Raw genomic sequence first — 22171 nt, 5'->3', positions numbered from 1 at the left:
GTTTACAGAGAATTCATTAAGTTTCTTCGACTTGTCAGCTTCGAATACCATTTCTGGCACCGGTATCCCTTGGTGAAGATCGAAGCAAAGAATTCATTTAATCTCTCCGCTACAGTTTTGTCTTCCCCGATCGCCCCTTTTACTCCTCGGTCATCTAGCGGTCCAACCGATTCTTTTGCCGGCTTCCTGCTTTTAATATACCAAAAAAAAAATTTTACTATGTGTTTTGGCCTCCAATGCAATCTTTTTTTCGAAGTCCCTCTTAGCCTTCCTTATCAGCGCTTTGCATTTGACTTGACATTCCTTATGCTGTTTCTTATTATTTTCAGTTGGTTCCTTCTTCCATTTTCTGAAGGATTTTCTTTTAGCCCTAATAGATTCCGTCACCTCACTTTTTAACCACGCTGGCTGTCATTTGGTCTTCCGTCCTCCTTTTTTGATATGTGGAATATATTTGGCCTGGGCTTCCAGGATGGTGTTTTTGAACAGTATCCACGCCTGATGTAAATTTTTGACCCTCGCAGTCGCTCCTCTAAGTTTTTTTTTCACCGTTCTTCTCATTTTATCATAGTCTCCTTTTTTAAAGTTAAACACTAACGTATTTGATTTCCTATCCAGCTTATAATTGAAAAAGAAAAACGCCTATATTGCGACCCAAATCGGGAGATAGACGTTTATCTCACAAAAACGAATAAAGCGGTATAATCGAAAGCCGAATTTGGACGTTTTCAACTGCACTCCGTCGCGGATGCGGACAAAGTTGATGGGGGCGTGTCAAAGGCGTGGTGAAGGCGGAACTGGGGCGTGGTTATCGTCCGATCAGAGATAGGCGCCTTTCGCCGATAATGGAAAAAAAATATGCGTTTTTAGCGAGAATTTAGGGCACTTTTCCTGGACCCTGTTTTTCCACGAATAGGGCCCCAAAAAGTGCCCTAAATGACCAGATGACCACTGGAGGGAGTCGGGGATGACCTCCCCTGACTCCCCCAGTGGTCACAAACCCCCTCCCACCACAAAAATATGCCGTTTCACAACTTTTATGTTCACCCTCAAATGTCATACCCACTTCCCTGGCAGCAGTATGCAGGTCACTGGAGCAGTTATTAGGGGGTGCAGTGGACGTCAGGCAGGTAGACCCAGGCCCATCCCCCCCCACCTGTTACACTTGTGCTGGTAAATGGGAGCCCTCCACACCACCCCCCAAACCCACTATACCCACATGTAGGTGCCCCCCTTCACCCCTTAGGGCTATAGTAATGGTGTAGACTTGTGGGTGGTGGGTTTTGAGGGGGATTTGGGGGGGCTCAACACCCAACGGAAGGGTGCTATGCACCTGGGAGCTCTTTTACCTTTTTTTTTGTTTTTGTAAAAGTGCCCCCTAGGGTGCCCGGTTGGTGTCCTGGCATGTGAGGGGGACCAGTGCACTACGACTCCTGGCCCCTCCCACGAACAAATGCCTTGGATTTATTCGTTTTTGAGCTGGGCGCTTTCATTTTCCATTATCGCTGAAAAACAAAAACGCCCAGCTCACAAATTGTCGAATAAAACATGGACGTCTATTTTTTCCCAAAATACGGTTCGGTCCGCCCCTTCACGGACCTGTTCTCGGAGATAAACGCCCATGGAGATTGACGTTGTCGTTCGATTATGCCCCTCCGTGTATACTTACTTCAAAGCTAATATCAAATCCGATCATATTATGATCACTGTTATCAAGCGGCCCAAGCACCATTACCTCCCGCACCAGATCATGCGCTCCACTAAGGACTAGGTCTAGAATTTTTCCTTCTCTCGTCGGCTCCTATACCAGCTGCTCTGTAAAGCACTCCTTGATTTCATCAAGGAATTTTACCTCCCTAGCGTGCCCCGATGTTACATTTACCCAGTCAATATCAGGGTAATTGAAATCACCCATTATTATTGTGTTGCCCAGTTTGTTTGCGTCCCTAATTTCCTTTAACATTTCTGCATCCATCTGTTCATCCTGGCCAGGCAGATGGTAGTAGACTCCTATCACTATCCTTTTCCCCTTTACATGTGGAATTTCAATCCATAGTGATTCTAAGAAGTGTTTTGTTTCCTGCCGAATTTTCATTCTATTTGATTCAAGGCTCTCCTTAATATACAATGCTACCCCTCCACCAATTCGATCCACCCTATCACTACGATATAATTTGTACCCCAGTATGACAGAGTCCCACTGGTTATCCTCCTTCCACCAGGTCTCAGAAAGGCCTATTATATCTAATTTTTCATTTAGTGCAATATATTCTAACTTTCCCATCTTATTTTTTAGGCTCCTGGCATTCACACATAGACATTTCAAACTGTGTTTGTTGATCCTATTTACATCATGCTCAGTACTTGACAGTATTAATTTGCAATCTTTTGTCTGATTTTTATTTTTATTTAAGGACACCTGATCTACTATGGTCTCTTTTGCAACCTCACTATCAGGATACCCTATCTTCCCTGTTTTGGTGATATCTTTGAAAGATACCTTATCCCGAGCCATGCACTTTTGAGCGACTGTCGGCCTTCCCCCTGTTTCTAGTTTAAAAGCTGCTCTGGGCCCTCTTACTTCATTTTGATCCTGGGATTTAACCCTCTCCCTTGGGAACCACCTTCTGTCTTGACTCACTTAGCTAAATTCCTGTTAATGCAGTGCCATCTCTAGGCAGCAGTATTTGGGATGGCAATAGAAAGTCAAGCAAGGTATGAAAGGATGAAAGCCAAAATGACACTATTTAATATGTTTCTATCCCCACCCCCTCCCACCTTGATACACTTATCTAGGATTTAGGACATAGTGATCTTGGGCAAGTCACTTAAACCTCCATTGCCTCAGGTACAAACTTAGATTGTGAGCCCTCCTGGGACAGAGAAATATCCAGAGTACCTGAATGTAACTCACCTTGAGCTACTACTGAAAAAGGTGTGAGCAAAATCTAAATAAATAAAATATAGTGCTAATTTCTTCATGAGTGATGAATTGATAGCCCATTCTTGTTGAGATCTAGAATTCTCTGAGGACCAGCAGGATAGATTAATCCTCAGGTGGGTGATGTCATTTGACAGATCCCGCATGGGAACTTCTCCCCAGCACTGAATCAGAACTTTTGAGACTGCTCAACCATACATGCATGCCTGCTCCTGCTTGCTGCTGTTGCATAGGACCACACCAGTCTTGCATTTTCCGCAGAGCGCTAAAGCAACTGTGACATGTTTTAGTGTGACATGTGTCACGTTTCTCATTTTTTAAAGACATAATTAGTTCATACCTGAGGCTGAAACTTTGCCGGATTATGCAGTTGATATCCCTCTATTTTGTGGTATAAATAAGTCAGATACTCCACTTTTTGTACTTTTTCACTCAGCGGGTCACAGTTTTTTAGAATGTATTGCTAACACTTACCAGCTGTTTCTGGGTATGTACTTGCAGGATATTTTATACAATTTAACAGAGTTTGTCAATACTCTTCCTTAGGGTAGTAACTAAAGGGAAGGATTATGGAAAAAAAATATATGATCCAAGCAATATATGATATTTTTGATATTGAACTGAGGACTTCTGCAGTGGGTATTGGCGCCTGCAGACTCACCTGGCTGGGGGTCTCAAACCAAGTTGTGGCACACAGGAAAAGCTCACTGATCTATTATGCCACAGAGAGAATATTTTAAAAAGGTATAAGAAGTTATAACTCTGATGAAACAGCATAGTAACACTCAAGATCTTCTCCAAGCCCATTTCCAACCTGGTCTCCTCTTCCAGGATGTATCAAAATAGCGGGCAATAGCGTTCCTATTACTTTCAAAGGCAAAGGTATCCTCCACCTTCCTGCTCCTCCCTCTCATGGCAGACAGTAGGGGGCCCAGAAACCTCAAGCAGCTCTGCAGCCAATACTAGGCACGGGGATTTGACTGCCTCCAAGAGAACATATTGAAAGATGTGAGCAAAACCAAATCCAAATAAATAGCTTCAGTCCCTGTTTCCATTTTGAATAACCTACTGGTAGGAGGGAAACTAATTTTTTTGTAAACCAATGGCCTTTTTACCTCAGAACAGTGTATACTCAAAATAGTCTGGATAAGGTACCATCTTCAACTATTGGATCTTCCTCCAAATTGCCCCCTGAAAGCTCTCAGCATTAGGAAATACTTACAAAGGAACTTTCTTCCCGCTTAGAAACTAATGTGGTATACCTGGAAACAGAATTATAAGTTGGGCATGCAATTGTAGTTGGAATTTTTCTCCATCATTGTTTTCTTTTTTTTTTTTTGTACAAGACTCTTCCTGTAATGGGAGCTGGTTGATGTTGTAGTCATTTAGATTGTCTTCTTTTGAAATGATTGTTTCAAAACTGTAATTAAAAAAAAAAAAAAGAAGAAGCCAATGTGGTAATGTGGTAGAACCCGTTCCACCAGGAGAAAGAAGGCAGGGATTTTATTGCAAGTATTTTTGATCAAAAAATGATGGGAGGATTCCTTCCCCATCCTACGCCTAAGGGCCCTGAACAAATATCTCATCAATTAAAAATTAAGATGGTTTCCCTAGGCTGCCTAATACCTCTTTTCAAAAGAGGGGCTGGCTATGTTCTCTGGACTTAAAGGATTCTTATACCCTCATACAGGTCCATCCAGCTTACGGAAAGTATCCAGGATTCATCATAGGGGAACACTGCTACCAGTATTGAATTGTGCCCTTTGGCCTCATGTCAGCACCTCACATTTTCACAAAATGCATAGTGGTCATAGCAGCTTATCTATGCAAACTGGTAGTGCATATGTTCCCCTATCTGCATGATTGGCTGGTAAAGCACACATCTTGAGAAGAAGCAGAAAGATGAGTGTTCTTAACCATTTGAGTGTGTTGGAATTGCTAGAGTTTGTCATAAATTATCCCAAGTTTCATTTAAGCAACTGAAGTTTATAAAAGCTCTGCAAGAAACAACTCAAGTATTTGCATTTCTTCTACATCAAAGGACTGTTGCGCTTATATCCATTGTGAAGGAAATTCAGGGGAGCCAGCAGGGATTAGCTGGACAAATGTTGAGACAAATGAGTTCACAATTCACGTAACATCCTTGGCTCATCTCTATTTCAGATAGGCTCAATGGAGCTTATCCATTCAGTGGACTTAGGCCACTGAAAGACTTTGAGATGTAGTATCTGTCACCAGTTCTCTGGGGGACACTCTGTCCTGTTAGATGAATTATTCCAAGCTGGCAAAAGGAATACCCTTTCAAATTCCTCAATTCAAGTAACAATAATAACAGATGCAGTCAAACTGGGTTGGGGACCTCATGCAGACGAGTTTCACACCTAGGGATTGTAGTCTGCTCAGAAACAGCTTCATCAAATAAACTTCCTAGAGTTCAGGGCAATATGAACACTCTAAAGGTTTTCAGAGATTTGTTTTCCAAAAAACTTAGCCTAATTCAAACAGACAACCAGGTAGCCATGAATTATGTGAACAAGCAGGGAGGAATAGGGCTGTACCTCCTATGTTGGGAGACTGTCAAAATGCAGAAATGGGCCATTTCTCACGGTATGTCCCCCAGGGCCACATATCTGGCAGGCCAGGACAACATTCTGGTGGACAAATTAAGTAGAGTTCTTCTTCTCCAAGAGTGGCCCTTGGACGAAGGCATCACTCACAAGATTTTTTGAGAGTGGGGCACCCCCTTGATAGATCTTTTTCCCATTCCTTTCAACAAGAAAGTACCTTGGTTCTGCTCCAGGATATGGACACATTGCAAGCTAGCCTCAGATGCCTTTCCTCATTAGGAAGATGGTCTTCTGTATACAAATCCTCCAATATGGAAGATAAAGCAAAGATGGAAACCAAACGAAGCAGATATGTATGTGGAAAACAATATTTAATAAACATAGATCAATAAAAAATTAGCAAGCCAGGCTGCAGCAGACAAGTTCTCTGGGGAGGTGCAGAGCAGAGGCAAACCAGGCACTGAATACAAACAGGATACCAGACATGGCAAATAGACAGAGCACACTCAAGACAAGCAACAAGCACCACCAGAAAAGGGAGATAGACCCTAACAGCCGATCCGGACCCCACTCATACAGAGTCCAAGCGTACGGGCATCACGGCCGAACTGGGACCAAATCATACCAGAGGGAAGGAGAAAGAAACAGAACGGAATCTCTTGAGCAAGTACTACTCAAGCAGTACAAACACACTGCATTAAACAGAGCCATAAACAAGGGGTCAAAAGACCCTATACACAGGCATCAAGAAACTGAAGGGAAAAAGACAACCCCACTTAGACTCACATGGTAGAAACCACAAGTAAAAGATAAAACCACACAGGAAGGCAGCACCGGACTGGGCTTAGAACCACAGCTATAAATGAAAAGTCCTAACCAAGTCAAACAGACATCACACAGAGAGGTAGCAGAGGCCTGGGCTAGTAGTCCCAGCTAAACAGAAGAACCACTCACTCAAGCACAAACAGAACCAAACAGAGAGGACTTTCAGGGCTGTGCTAGATCCACAGCTATAAACGAATAATCCTAACCAAGTCAAACAGAAACCACACAGAGAGGTAGCTCAAGGCTGAGCTAGTAGTCCCAGCTAAATGGAAGAGCTGTCCACTCGTGCCATACAGAGAGGCAGCTCAAGGCTGAGCTAGTAGTCACAGCAAACAGAAGAACCACCCACTCAAACAGAATCAAACAGAGAGGATGCACAGGACTGTGCTAGTAGACTGCTAGTAGACAGCTAAACGGAAGAGCTGTCCACTCGTGCCACACAGAGAGGCAGCTCAAGGCTGAGCTAGTAGACACAGCTAAACGAAACAACCCACTCAAGCAGAATCAGAAACCTCACAGAGAGAACTCAAACAGAAAGCTGTTAATCTGTTTGTGAGCCCTTGAGCCCAGACCAAGGCCTAGGAAGGATCTTGGCCAAGGTCTAGGGAAGACCAAACAGGCACTACGCACAACCCCAGCCATCAAGCCCCGCACACACAGGACAAACAACTAGCACTACCAGAAAAAGGGAGACAGAGAACTCAGGTGGGCCTCACGGCCGAACGTGAACAGAGTCATACACTGAGAAGGGAGAAAGAACAATGAGGGGTCCCCCAAGGGACTGGAGCACAAGCAACGCACAAAGCGCTAGCTAGAGACATAAGGGAAAGGGCGACAGACAGAAGCTGCTATAGGAATATACAAGGCCGTGCCACACGGCAGACAAGGATAAGGGAAGCCCCTCAAAGGAATACCATAGGCTGTACTGTACAGCACTCAAAGGTAAGAGAAAGCCATCTCTAGGAATACACAAGGCTGTGCCACACAGCGCACAAGAGTAGAGGGAATCCACACACAACAATGCACAAGGCTGGCCCCACAACACACAATGGTAAAGGGAAGCTGCTTATAGGAATACACAAGGCTGTGCCACACAGCACTCAAGGTACAGGGAATCTATACACAGGAATGCACAAGGCTGGCCCCACAACACACAAGGGTAACGAGAAGCTTAACAGAGAAAGTTGCCTTAATATACACAAATCAGATAAGGAGCAATGCTCTCTATAATCAGGAGACAGACTCAGCAAACAAAGGGAAAAAACAAGCTAAAGGGAAAGGATGCTTCTGAGATACCAAACTGCAGGAAGCAGGGCTTTCACGGCAGACAAAGATAAGGCAAACAAAGAAAAACTTAAACAAACAAACAGGAGCAATACAAGGACAGGGAGGCTGCCAACAGAGGCAGGACAACAGCAGGCAAATACTAAGCCCAGCACCTAAAGGGTTATACAGAGGAAAGGGAAACTTAAACAAACAGACTGGAATGATATAACGGACAAGCTTACCACAGACAATGCTACACCAGCGAAGCAGGGAACAGACTCAGGTGCAGGGGAGTGAAACAAGCTCACGCTGAGAACACCCAGCAAACACAGAACCTACAAGCTACAAGGAGAGTAGGCAAACTCCAACAAACACACAGTGTGCCACAGCACAGACTGAGAGAAAGGGAAGCAGGCTTCAGAAGAAAGGAATCAAACGCTAAAGCAAAGGTTGTAGGGAGAGGTAAGGTTAAGTAGATCTTGGCTTCTGACATCTGCAGCTACAGATGTCAGCTCAATCCCTGACAGGCCAAGGTTTAAAGCAAACAAAGGGAAAAACAAACAATATTCTTACCAGAACTCAGCCAGCACACAGCTGGGTAGAGAAATGAAAGGCAGGCAGAGACAGAGCACACCCAGATGCATGGAAGTAAGGTAATCAAGGAAAGCAGCTAGGCTAGGGAAGCAAAGTAATCAAGGAAAGCAGCTGGGCTGGCAACAACTGGCTCTCTGAACAGGGAAAGGTAGCAAGGGAAACCACACAAGGAAACAGAACAGGCTTATGCTGGAGAGCCTAGATAACAAGGAAGGAATCTATTCAGACTCAAACCAGAACCACACACAGAATAGGGCTTTGCTTGAAAGCAAAGTTAACAGGCTAGTAATCCATACTGGTTTAAACCAGAACAACACATACAGAGAAACAGACGAGGGCTTTGCTTGAAAGCAAACCTAACAGGAAAGTAATCCATACAGATTCAAACCAAAACCACTCACACAGGGCTCAAAGCTGTGCCCCAAAGGCACAGCATAACAAGAAGACCAGTTCCCTCAGAATCATACAACAGTACACCAAGAAAAAGGAAAATAGACCTGTTGCAAAGGCAATGCAGGAAAGCTCTCTGGGTCCTTATAAAGGAACAGGCTAATGATGTCACAAGTAGGAAATGAAGCAGAAGCAGGGAGACCAAAGCTTACAGGAAGAACAAGAACATGAAAAAAGGCAGACTGGAGAGGTCACAGAGCTAGATACAGAGAAACAGTAGGTCTGAACATAAGGGCACGGCCACAACCATGACACTACAATTCCTCTAATAGCAGGATCTCTTCTGAAGCTAAAACAAGGAGCACTCAAGGAGGACAAAGCCATAGTGGAGAGATTTAATGAATTCTTTGCTTTGTTCTTTACGGAAGAAGATGTAAGAAATCTACCTGTACCGGAAATGGTTTTCAAGGGTGACAATGCGGAGGAACTGAAAGAAATCTCTGTGAACCTGGAAGATGTACTGAGCCAAATAGACAAATTAAAGAGTGCTAATCACCTGTACCAGATGGTATACACCCCAGGATACTGAAAGAACTCAAACATGAAATTGCTGATCTGTTGTTAGTGATCTGTAACCTGTCATTAAAATCATCCGCAGTACCTGAAGATTGGAGGGTGGCCAATGTAACGCCAATTTTTAAAGAGGGTTCCAGGGGTGATCTTGAAAATTAAAGACCAGTAACCCTGACTTCAGTGCTGGGGAAAATAATGGAAACTGTTAAAAAATAAAATTACTGAACACATAGACAAACATGGTTTAATGGGACAGAGCATAAGTTCAGTCAAGGGAACTCTTACCTCACCAATTTGCTTCATTTCTTTGAAGGCATAAATAAACATGTGAATAAAGGTGAATGTAGTATATTTAGATTTTCAGAAAGCTTTTGACAAAGTTCCTCATGAGAGACCCCTGAGAAAATTAAAAAGTCATGGGATAGGAGGCAATGCCCTTCTATGGATTAGGAATTGATTATTGGACAGAAAACTGAGGGTAAGGTTAAATGACCATTTTTCTCAATGTAGGAGGATAAATAGTGGAGTGCCGCATGGATCTGTACTAAAACCGGTGATACACACAGACAAGTTGCATGTATAAAAGCCATCTACATCCTTTTTTTGTTTACCTAGATCCAGCTTCTGCAAGATGCTTCCTGTAGCCACACTCCACCTCCTTTCCTAGGACGGCTCCAATATCAGAAGTGCCTGCCTGCCAATCACAGTGTGTTTAGCTGACACCAGAGAAGTTGGTATCAGCTAAATGCGCTGTGATTGGCTGAGTGTCATGCTCCTCACCTCCTCGGTGACAGAGCACTCCCGCGACGCTGAGCGCCAACCATCTCGGTGAGCTCGGCGTGCCAAGCATTGCTTGGATCCTTGGACATGGAGCGCCGGCCATCTTGGGGGGAACGGCGTCCCGAGAATCGCCCCTGCCTGCTCCCGCTGGACGCGGGGTTCGTGTTGGTAAACTAGCTTGCGGCGTGCCTTGTCCTCCTGGAGTGCTGAGTTCTTCACCCTGTCTTCTGCTCCACAGGATTGGAGCCTCGCAGCCAGGCCCAGCCTCCTCCTCTGGTGGACCAGCCAACGGGAGGCTCCCTTCGCCAGCTGATCCTTTTCCCCCTGATGATGGGGGCTATTTTAGGAGCAGCTTCTCCCCACTTCATTGCTTCAACTTTGGTAGGTTGGCTTGTGCTCTTGTGTGATTTTCTATTACTCTCATTGCTGACTATCACGTTGCTGACTACTGCCTGGACCCGGATACTCTCTGCCTGCTGCCTGTCTCTGCCTACGGTCTGAACTCAGATTACCCTCTGCCTGCTGCTTGCGGCCCTCTGACCCCTGCCTGCATCCGGAAGTCCTGTCAGCCGCCCGCACCTGGGGGCTCAATCCTCGGGGAATGGAGGTCACCACAGGTGAAGCCTCGGGGTTGTTCAGCTGCCCAGCAGAGCGCAGGTTCGAGTCTTCATCTCTGTGCTCCGCCCGGCACAAGGACTCACGACCGTGACACTGAGAGAGACAAGCTGGAACGACTCACAGAAACAGAAGCCTGCCCTTGCAGATCAGCAATGCGGCCTCACCGGAGAAGAGGACTTCAACTGGCGGGGGTTGGGGACCCCCGCCAGCAAAGGTACCCAACGGTGGCAGCGGGGGAGGGTTGATGGCAGCGGGTTGGTGGCGGCGGGAAGAGGGGTCGAAAGGGTTGGAGCGGGGGGGGGGGTCAAAGGTGATGGTGGCGGTAGGGGGGGCAGTGGCGCCGGGGGGGGGGGCTAAAATGTGCCCTCTCACCTCGGGCTCTGAACCCCCCTCCCGCCAAAGTCTGGCTATGCCTCTGATTACCACCAATCTTCAGGTACTGTGGATGATTTTAATGACAGGTTACAGTTCACTAACAACAGATCACCACATTCATAAAACTAAGGTTAATAAAAATAGAAGGCAGAGTAGAGGAAAACTGAGTGGAATATACTACCTTAAACCAGCAGCATTCAAAGAGCAGGGCACTCTCTCCTCCTGTTTTACTTACTGTACCTGAAGGTAACTTGCCTTGAGCTGCTACTAAAAAAAGGCCTGGGCTAAATCCAAATCCTCCTCCTCCTCCTCCTTCAGTTCTACACTGCAAATCAAACGGAGTTGTTAATTAGGCTACAAGGCTGTTTTTTGCTCTTCTTAAATGTTATATTTAAAACAGGAAAGAAATATAAAACAGCACAATTTATCATGTTGGGAAACATGCAGAGCATGGCTCATGGAATTTTTACCAACCCCTGTGCAGGTATGTGTCTGTGCAAAGCAGTGTTCTTTGTGTCTTGGACCCGAAGGAAGTGATGTCAATGAGGGCAGGACACAGCAGAGGGAACGGGAAGCCTGCAGGGCTGGTGTAGAGTCTGTAGCGAGCAGATGTGCATTGCTCCTGCCACTGGAGAAGGTGCAGAGGTAGAGTAGGGAGGGTGGTTCAGAGGGGGAAAGTTGCTGGGCCACGGGTGGGGGACAAATGCCAAATCCAAGGGCAGAGGAGAGGGAGAAAAGGGAGTGACTACAGGGTGCCACTGACTCAAGGCCAGGGCTGGATTAATATTCATTCTTTTCCTGCTCTCTGAGATCTTCACTCATGGTTGCCTCCTACACCTTCATACTTTGCCTCTTCAGAAATAGTATAGGGAAAACTATAGGATTTAGTTGTTTTTGTGATGGTAGTATCAGGTAGTAAGCAAGCAGAGGGGCTGTGCAAGCATGTCTTTGACTGGAGTGGCCTAGTGATTAGAGCAGTGGGATTGTTTTTAATGTATATTAAGTTTAGTTCTCCATTTTTCTCCTTATTTGTTGTTGTTTTAATTACCCCAATATTAACTGGATAAATGTCACATCAGGGCAATGTAAGGCATATTATGAAGTAATACTAAATCTTAAAGTCATGCAGGACCAATAACGCAAATCTACCATACCATCATAGCACTTACTTCCAAGAGTCACACAACAAGGGCCTACCTAGGAAAAGATATTCATTTTTAATTTCATGAGTGGAATGTGTCCATTTTTAAGTTTACGTCTGCTATCTTAGGGCCCTTTTACCAAACTGGCAAAAGGAGGCCTGTGCTGGCATCTCTGTGCGTGTTTTTGATGTGCACCAAGGCCCCCTTTTACCGCAGTGGTTAAAAGGTAGGTCTTTATTTTTTTAATAAATAGCCATAAGTACATGCCACACTGGGAAAAGACCAAGGGTCCATCGAGCCCAGCATCCTATCCACGACAACAACCCTCCCAACTCACCTTACATTTTTAAACCCCCCCCCCATCCCCTCCTAAGGGAAGAATGCAAAACAATATAAACCTCACAAGTTTGCTATTGTTTTGGACAAACCATTATGGTGGTAAGCTCCGCCCACTGGCTTCAGCCCAGATAATAGGCCAGGTAGGCTCATCCCATCTCCTGTCATTAAACCTCCTTGTGGTGGCCATTTGGCAACTTCTACAAACACTGATAGGCAAATCATTTTACGGTTGCCAGTAACCACAGAATTTCTGTTACAGTGCTGCTGAACATCACTGTTCCCATGGCCAACTGGGAAGCTAGGATTGACTGGGAGCTAAGTGTTAAAGTACCTGCATATATTTCCAGAATGCTGAAAATATTGTTTTGTTTTATATGTTGTATTATTTTGGTGGATTATTTTCATTTTTTTGGCACATAACTCCCTGGAATGTGTTCATTGCCAGTGGGTGGAAGATAGCTGTGTTCAAGAGTGCCCCTACTGTCCCTTTACTGCTACCACAGGGCTGAATGTGTCACCACCTCTGAATGTGTGGCCCACCATGCCCTTCTTGCTCCACCCTACCCCACACTAGCCCCGCCCCACTTTAGCCTCCCGAAACACCTGAGTCACCGACAGGGCCGGTCCTAGGGTCTCTGGCGCCCCCCTGCAGACTATGAGTTGGCACCCGCGTGCCCCCCCTGGCACCCGTGCGCCCCCGCCCCCCCCAGCATCTCCTTTCTTCTCCCACCCTGCCCCTGTCCAGCGATTCTCCTTCGCCCCCATCCCCCGCCGCCCTTGGTGCTTAAAATCTTTAATTTACCTCCGTTCCAGCAGCTGCATCATTTGAAAGCCTTGCCCCGTCTCTAGCCTTCCCTCCCTTCGTGAGTTCATTCTGCAGTCCCGCCCTTGAGGAAATTACATCAGAAGGCGGGACTGCGGAACGAACTCACGAAGAGAGGGAAGGCTAGAGACGGGGCAAGGCTTTCAAATGATGCGGCTGCTGGAACGGAGGTAAATTAATGATTTAAAGCACCAAGGGCGGCGCGGTATGGAGGCGCAGTGCCGCAGAGGCACCCTTGAAGGCAGGTGCCCCCCTGCGGCGCTTACCCCGCTTACCGGGTTTGACCGGCCCTGGTCACCGACTGCCTATGCCCATAAGGCACTGAGAATACAGCTCAGGTACTCAGAAAAGCCAATCACCTAAGGACTACAATCGCCAGGAAGTTCATTATACACAGCCTAATACTTATTTACTACAATCGCCAGGAAGTTCATTATACACAGCCTAATACTTATCCTATATAATAAAACGCACCTCCAACGTTCTGAAGCTGACTGCGTGGACATAAGCCTTGAGGCATTCGTGCTTCTACATCCATCTCCTGAAATGATGACGTCTCCCACTTCCGGGTGCATCAGCAGCAACAGTGCCCAATCACAACATAGCAGCACGAGCCAACTCCGTTGCGTACCTGTGCTGACGGGGGACACCAACCCCCAACAACCGAAGTCCTCGGCTGCCGCGGCGTTGCTTGCTGAATGATCTGATCAAGTTTCTGACATCAGACGCACGCACAGAAACTTGATCAGACCATTCAGGAAGCAACGCCGGCGCAGACGAGACGAGGACTTCGCCTGTCGGGGGTTGGGGTCCCCCATCAGCACAGGTACGCGACGGTGGCGGGGGAGGGTTTTTGGCGGAAAAGGGGGTCGAGAGGGTTGCGGCAGGGCGGGGGTCCATGGGTCAGTAACGGGGAGGGGGGTGTTGAAATCGGAGGGAGGGGGAGTCTGTAACTCGGTGGGAGGGGCTTGAGGGGGCCTTGAACTGGAAGGGAGGGAGGGAGGGGGCGTGGGTCTCGGAGGGGACAGAGCGAGACAGCGAGGGATGGTGGGGGATTACCTTACTAGCGCCCATTTCATTGCCTACTGAAATAGGCCTTTTTTTACTAGTTTACATATAAACAATGTAATCTGTTATACACAGACAGCAAGATTTCCTCCCATATAAATCCAGGTAGAACATTGCCTGTATTTCCCTTTCCTTAGTAGAAACATTTGGATCTTGTATATAATCCTTTTCTTAGTTTTTGCCTTATTCTTTTGTATAAAAATTATGTATGGGATCTAATTCTTCAAACAAGTTTTTTGTTTTCATCTTGGAAACTTTAATAAATTTAAATTAGAAAAGAGACCCTGGAACAGAAGTTAGGAGAGGGGAAAAAAACGAAAAAGAAAGAGACTAGGACCAAACCAGTTAGAAAAATAACACACCTAAAGGTGGGAAAAAAGCATTTTCTGTTCAATAAAATATTAGCTTTGTATTGTTTAGTATCATTCTAAGTAGTTGTAACTTGCCTAAAGCACTATTACTGGACTAAGGGCCAAATGCACTAAACTTTATGAGCCAATAATGAGCCATTAACGAGCAAGCAGTAAACCCTGGCATGCACTAAACACTTTTTTCCGACAACGGTAGCAGCTAACGAAAACGGAATGCAGATGAGCAAATCGTGTAGAAACCCTATTGTAATGAGATGCACTAACCTTTTCCGATTGCCTTAACACTGGTAAACGCTGGAAAATCTAACGAGAGGTCTGTACCTCTCGTTGGGGCTGCGCGGGATTGGAAAAATTATTAAAATGTTTTTTAAAAAAACCTGGAAGTCTCTGAGCCAATCCCAGCGCAGTTAGCTGAGCTAAACACGCTGTGATTGGCTCAGAGACTTCTCAGCTGAGTGAAGCATGGGCAGAAAGGATGTTTTTATTATTCCGGGGTTGAATGATGTCCAAAAAAGAGCCTGCAGCATCGGAGCCTGTTTGATTTTTTTTAATAAAGCTTTGCTTTAAAAAAAAAAAAAGTCCATTTTGTGCGTCCTCCCCTGCAATAATAAAAACGTCCTTTTTGCCCGTGCTTCACTCAGCTGAGAGACCTGGAAGTAAGAGAGGAACATCCAAGCAAATAGAGCCGTGGCAAGTGGCAGTCTTGTAATCCAGAGGTGGTGGGTTCAAATCCCACTAATAGTTTTGTTAAAATTGGAGTTATTTATTATTTTCTCCAAGTTTTTATTTATATATTTGAACATTTGTTATTCTGCCATTTATGAACCAACAACTTCCAAACTGCACTTGCATGCTATGAGTGAAATTCAGTCAACACATTAGCAGAAGCAGCATCGGAGCCTGTGATTTTTTTAATAAAGCTTTGCTTAAAAAAAAAGTCCATTTTGTGCGTCCTCCCCCGCAATAATAAAAACGTATTATAAAGGCTTATTTGGCATGCACAGAGCAGCCAGCATAACGCTTTGCTGCTCTGCACATGCTTAACCTGCCGATTCTCTGACTGTTTTAAGAAGGAATAGAGAATGCAAGTGAGCTACAACGAGTAGCTCATTTGCATTCCCTTTCCTTGATGCATAGCCGTTCCCTACCGATTCGCTATGGAATTCGGTACGGAACGGCTCTAACGACGACTTTAGTGCATCGTGGCCTAAGTCATGACAGAAGTCTAAACATCTTATCTATCTATTATTATAGAAATTGATGAGGGGAGCGTAGCTATTTCTGTTGCAGGAAGGTGGTGTGCGCATACCAACCCAGGCATTAGCTTTGGGAATGTTCAGTGGAGTGAAGATCATTCGTGACAACACCAGAACAACTACAAGTTGAGCTGAAGTAGTGGCAGAGGAAGGAGGGAAAGAGGCCCTGTCTTCTTTGGGGCACACCAGAAGAGCCACAGGGGAAGAAGGCCTCAGAGAGAACTAGGAAGGAAGTCTTTGGTACCCAGGAGGAGGAGCATTTGAGAGTGCAAAAAGAGTGACAACTGGGGCTGGAGGTGTGGAAAGAGCACCTGCTGGTGCGGTGATTCCATTCACTCACCTATAAGGTCAAACTGTTTTGCAATGTTCTCGCATTACTCTGCATATACAGTTATTTTATACAGTTCTTGTTACTAATCTAATTTTATTTTTTTTCACTTGGGAATTTCTAATAAGTATGGCTGGATAAATTCTAATTATGCCACAGTAGTTCATGAGTCATCTTACTGTATTGCCTCATACTGGAGATATTTTTATCTCCTCTTTTCAGAAATGTCCATGGTTATTCACAGTCTGATGCTTATTATATCTCCAGCAACTGATTTAAACCCAAGCATTCAAGGATCGTACAAAATTGCTTTGCAATTAAGGGGGGAAGTTAGCAATGTGGGCTACCATTAAGACGTTTTATTTTATTGTTAACCCAGATTATTAGTTACTTGGGGGTCCTATTACTAAGCTACAGTAAAAGGGGGCCTGCGCTAGCGTCAGCGCATGTTTTTGACGTGCACTGAGGTCCCCTTTTACCACAGCGGATAAAAGGCTGGCCATTTTGGGGGGAAAGAAATGGCCGTGTGGTAAATGAACCATTTACCGCACAGCCATTTCGGCAGAGAGCCCTTACCGCCACCCATTGAGATGGCGGTAATGGCTCCTGCGCTAACCTGGAGGTAACCGGGCAGTGCACGGCACTGCCTGATTACTGCTGGTTAAGTTCTGGTGCTACAAGAAATCTAAAAAATTACTGTCACGCTGGAAATGGCGCATGCTGGGGGTGGGAACTACTGCCAGGCTCCTGCAGTAGCCCAGCGGTAATTCCAGACTGGTGGGTGGCAAGCATTTTGCCACGTTCCAATCCTTTAGTAAAAGGGCCCCTAGGTGTCATTGCATAAAATGGAACCTGTACTAAAACAGCATGTGTTAGTGTTAAAATAACACATCTTAACAGTAGCCCACATCGATAACTGTACCCCTAAATGTTTTTAAATAATCTTGTATATTATCTTTCTCTTCTACTCAGTATTTATTTCAAGATAAAAATTATGCAAGAATTGTGTTGTAAACTAAAAAATGTCTCTTCCAAGATGCAAAACAGATCTTAGCCAGCGGCTAAGGATTAATGGTTTTAATTGAAGGTAATGGGGTATTTCTTCAAGGTGCGTGTATTGCGTACGCACCCCCCTTTCAGGACACCCCCCCTGCCTGTGCCTTAAAATCACCTCTGCTCCAGTCTTTGCCCAGACAGCAGCAGCGGCACTCATAGGCTACCTGTAGCCTGCACAGGGACATTGTCTCTGAACCGTCCCACCCTTCATAACAGGAAGTTACATCAGAAGGAATTGGATGGCTCAAAGAGAGAGTTCTGCTATAGGCCACAAGCAGACTATGAGTGCCGCTGCCTGGGTGAAGACTGGAGAGGAGGTAATTTTAAGGTACAGGGGGAGGGGCGGGGTGGGGTGGGGACATGAGGGGGTTGGGAGACGCACCCCCTGTAAAAAGTCCTAACTGAAGGGGATCAAAGTGCAAATGATATTAATCTTCCTATTTATGTATTCTATTTATTTAGATTTTGCTCACACCTTTTTCAGTAGTAGCTCAAGGTGAGTTACATTCAGGTACCTTGGGTATTTCCCTGTCCGTGGAGGGCTCACAATCTAATTTTGTACCTGAGGCAATGATAAGTGACTTGCCCATTGTATTTTATTCCAATACCTCTTCCTGCATTCTGGACATCACCCTTCCTTGCCCCTTGCACTGCCTTCTTACTTAGGATCCTGTTTACAAAGCAGGAATATATGGGTGTCTCTAGCGTTCAGCGTGCTAGTTTCAGGCACCTGCTAACAATGCTATGGTGTCTTAATAAACAGGGCCCGAAATGTGATCTCCCACCTATCAGTCAATTATGTAGGCTCAAATAGTATATACCCTGATTGAATTGTCATATACACACATGATTTATAAAATATGCATATAAATACATGAAGTGTATGAACATATTTACACCTGCCGTAGAGCCGGTGTCAATTTCTGTGAGAATACATGTGCAATACTGGGAATTATTGTAGGAGCCTATTTTATAAATGTACCTCTTCTTTAAATATGCTGTATATATTACTCTATGTCAGTGCCCTTTGGTAGATGTGGGCAGGACCAAGCGCCCCATATGCCTATGGCTCAATCAATATGAGTGGTTTAAAGACTGGTGAGTGTTCTGTTTCACTGGATGGAGGAAGGCAGGACCAGCTTAACCTAAGAACCAGGTGAGGCTCTAGCCCAGGGCACAGGAGGTAAAGGGTGCCAAACACGTGAGCCTGTGATGCCACTGGCCCTATCGGTTAAGCTGGCCCAGAGCTTACCTGGCGCTGTTGAATTTGCAGGAAAAAAAGAAGAGCCGGCACCCCCCCTTCCTCTTTCTGTCTCAGGCCACCTTCCTCCGTCTACCTTTAAAGGCAGTTTTCCCCTTCAAAACACAGACAGCCATTTCACCTAACACTACTTGCATCAGCCCCCCTGTGTCTTCTTTCTTCTGTGCCCAGCCCCTTCTTTGACATAACTTTCTGTTTCCACATGGGTGCAGCTGAGGGAAGATACAGGGCCAATGTGGATAGTGGTAGGTGAAACACTGTCAGAATTCATGAGCAGCTTCCCCTTCCATCAGCAGCAGGAGACACCTTAATGAAACACCATCTCCTGCTGCTGCAGGACCAGTCCCATAGCGCTTACCATGAGACTGGTCGCACACCAGCAGCAGATGAAGTTTTATTATGGCGACTCCTGCTGCCAGTGGAAGAGGAAGTAACTGCTGGTGCTGCAGGCCACGACATCGGGGTGTGGGTGGAGATGAGGGCGTGCCTTAAATCACCCTTTGAAAAATCTCGTCCCCCCCCCTGGCAGCTCTGATATTATACCATCCAAGCTTTATCAATCAATACCACAAGGGAAACGGTTTATGCTGGAGAGGCTGTGGTCAGAAAGGGAATCAGATCCATATGTGGTGGGAGTACCCAGAAAACCAAAACATTTGATCTCAGGATCTGGCTTTACTGAGAGAAATAGCAGGGTCAGGTTTACTAAAAATATTAGCACATTGTCTTCTCTGTATGCATGTTTTGTCGGAACAAGTCAGGGAGTTTCTGCATAGTGTGCAATATGGTTTGGTGGCTGCACAGTGTGTACTGGCAAAGTGTTGGAAGCATCAATGATGGAGGGAGGGGGGGGGGAGGACTTAGGTACTGCAAAACTTTGGAAAATACGTTCCATAGATAGGATAGCTGCCTACCACTATATACTTGTTCAAAAAGGCATACCCTACCGACCCTACTTGAATACCTGAACCCAGCAACACTACGAAACCAAAGAACGAAATGGACATAACGTAACTCTTCCTCTATACGATTCCCTAATATGTCTGTTCCACATGAACCTTATTCTACCATAACAACACTATGTAACTGTTTATACCGGAACTGGCGAACGCTGTTACGGTACTATGTAAGCCACATTGAGCCTGCAAATAGGCGGGAAAATGTGGGATACAAATGTAACAAAATAAATAAAATTAAAATACAGTCAGGTAATACGAGAAACAGTAGAAACTGTAAGAATATTGGCATAAAACTCAGAGTTAGTTGGGATTGTGATGTTTAATGGATTTAAGCACCAACTTGGGGGAGGGAGGAGAAGTTAACAGATGGGGAGTATGTTCTTCTGTATTTGGGGGGAGGGATGAAGGGTAGAGGTGGAGATTATTTTTATAGTTTTACATGCTTGGTTGCTATATTATTCTTTCATACTTGTTATTGAACAACACTGTGTGGTGTCATGGCTGAATCTCTGAAGAGTAAACGAGATCAGTCTTATGTATGATATGTTATTTCTAAAATGTTATAAAGAAATATTTTAAAAAAGAAAAAGAAAAGGCTGTCATGCCAATAAGGCTATCTGAATCTCCTCTGACCTGTCCACTCTAGCCTCACTCTCTTCCCTTCTGTTCCCTGCACAGTGCCTGGGAGAGGAGGGATTGCAGCAGGAAACAGAGAGCTATTTTTGATTGCCTGAGATACACGGAACTGGCCAGTAGATTAATCTAGCAGAGCCCTGTGTGATCATACATAGTGAAGACCCTAGTGTCATCCCAAAATTATTGTGTACTTGCCCATGGTGTGGCTCTAAGCAGCTCAGCTTTGTGGTGTTTCTCTTTTGTCGTTCTATTGTTCTGGATATATGGGTCTCCTTCTTCCTCCATTTCTCTTTTCTCCTTTGCCCTTACCAATATCCTTTGTATTTCTCTCTACTATTCTTGAATACTTAAAGAATCCCAAAGATGCCATTATAGAAGGAATATCCTCCACAATGTTCCACTTTTCCTGTTTCTGGCCATTTCCTCTTTAAACCCTGTGCAGTAAAACTACCAAGCCCCTATCCCCATTAAGCTCCTCCAGTCGTCACAGAAATACTGAGCTGTGCATTTACCCTAATGTGTGAAAGCCATGGGTCCTCTTACTGCAAAGCTACACATTAAGCACAGATGGCATGTTGGCAAAGCTGGCTGAAAGCCTCAGCTTGTTCTCACAAGGTTTATTTAAAGATCTGAAAAGGAAGAGGTCTGTCTTCTCATTCAGGAGTTAAACTGTGCATGAGTGAATGTTTTAAGGAAGTGTAGACACAATGCAGTAATATACAGCAAAGGGTCCTGTCACAAAGTATGAGCAGCTGGAATATTGAAGGACTCAGCTCTTGGGTTAAAATTCTGAATTAAACAACTATCCCCCACTGCGAGGATATTTATTATAGGATAATGGCATGTCTGAAGTGATTGGAGGTGGGGCATTAATTGCCAGTAAATGCTTTGCACAGTCATACCTTCATTCTTGGAGCCTGATTTATCTAAAAATTGGGACACAAACATTTTGTGCAGAAAGGTATTAATAGTAAAGAGATTAGATAAACATATAGGGAGTAATCTTATATCAGTACACTTAAGATATATGCACCCAGAGGGCACCTGATTGGTACATATTCTATAAGTAGGCACCTACTTTCCTTTTTAGAATATTAGCATAAGTGGGAAAGGCTTAAGAGGTTAGGGCTCTTTAGCTCGGAAAAGAGACAGCTGACGGGGAATATGATAAAGGTCGATAAATTCCTGAGTGGTGTAGAATGGGTAAAAGTGAATCAGTTGTTTATTCTTTCAAAAAGTACTAAGATTAGAGGACACTCTATGAAGTTACATGGAAATACTTTAAAAACAAATAGGAGGAAATATTTTTTTACTCAACGAATAGTTAAGCTTTGGAACTCGTTAAATGAGGATGTGGTAACCGCAGTTGGCGTATCTGGGCTTAAAAAAAGTTTGGACAAGTTCCTAGAGGAAAAGTCCATAGTGATCAACCAATGTGAACATACACAACTCCTCCATACATATTCAGAACTGTCTTACAATATCTGCTTGTTATACTACTATTATGTTTCTTCATTATCATGTTGCCCAAGACCCTTCTGTAACACTAACCAGCTTATAATCGAACGAGAATAACGCCCAAGTTCCGACCTAAATCGGGAGATGGGCGTTCTTCTCACAAAAACAAATAAAGCGGCATAATCGAAAGCCGAACTTTGGACGCTTTCAACTGCACTCCGTCGCGGATGCGGACAAAGTTGACGGGGGAGTGTCGGAGGCGTGGTGAAGGCGGAACTGGGGCGTGGTTATCACCCGAACAGAGATGGGCGCCCTTCGCCGATAATGGATGCGTTTGTAGCTAGAATTTAGGGCACTTTTCCTGGACCCTGTTTTTTGACGAATAAGGCCCCAAAACGTGCCCTAAATGACCAGATGACACCCAGAGGGAGTCGGGGATGACCTCCCCTGACTCCCCCAGTGGTCACTAACCCCCTCCCACCACAACAAATGATGTTTCACAACTTTTTACTTTCACCCTCAAATGTCATACCCTCCTCCCAAGC

The 22171-nt window shown here is 45.0% G+C and overlaps 1 protein-coding gene across 1 annotated transcript in view; it reads right to left on the bottom strand.

Annotated features, from left to right (window-relative positions):
* Positions 1-4113, bottom strand: part of DPY30 (dpy-30 histone methyltransferase complex regulatory subunit) — a 42190-nt gene extending 38077 nt beyond the window's left edge. Inside the window, exon 1 of the mRNA XM_030196415.1 lies at positions 4057-4113. The gene's annotated coding sequence lies outside the window, so the exon portion shown is untranslated. The remainder of the gene's footprint in view (positions 1-4056) is intronic.
* Positions 4114-22171: the final 18058 nt, after the last annotated feature.

Source organism: Microcaecilia unicolor, chromosome 3 (genome assembly GCF_901765095.1).
Source record: "Microcaecilia unicolor chromosome 3, aMicUni1.1, whole genome shotgun sequence".
NCBI classification, from domain to species: domain Eukaryota; kingdom Metazoa; phylum Chordata; class Amphibia; order Gymnophiona; family Siphonopidae; genus Microcaecilia; species Microcaecilia unicolor.
The sequence above is the reverse complement of the archived record's forward strand: the minus strand, read 5'-3'. Positions and strand labels throughout refer to the sequence as shown.